Source organism: Sapajus apella, unplaced genomic scaffold, assembly GCF_009761245.1.
Source record: "Sapajus apella isolate SASKATOON/1434 unplaced genomic scaffold, GSC_monkey_1.0 scaffold43, whole genome shotgun sequence".
NCBI lineage: Eukaryota > Metazoa > Chordata > Mammalia > Primates > Cebidae > Sapajus > Sapajus apella.
The window spans coordinates 19463355-19463768 of NW_022436983.1; positions in this window are offsets into that span (position 1 = coordinate 19463355).

A 414-nucleotide genomic window follows, 5' to 3' on the forward strand; every position below is an offset into this window, starting at 1 on the left:
AGAAAGAAAGAAATTTAATCTATTGCTAGCTGTGTGACTTTGGACAGGTTAATCAACCTCTCTGAATCTCAATGTCCTCATCTGTTAGATGGGAATAATAGTGCCTACCCTTAGAAGATTATGTTGAGAATTCAGTAACATCATGAATATAAAACACTCCGTAAATGCCTAGCATAGTCAGCCCTCCTTACAGTTACCTGTTGTCTTCTATAACCACAAATATGAGAGGGATTTCCTTACTTATTCACCTTTGTATGCTTGCCTCCTCCAGTGGTGCTGCCTCATACAGTTAGGTGCTTAGAAAAGCTGGCTGGGAGGCTGGACGTGGTGGCTCACGCCTGTAATCCCAGAACTTTGAGAGGCCAAGGCGGGTGGATCGCTTGAGGCCAGGAGTTCAGGACCAGCCTGGCCAAC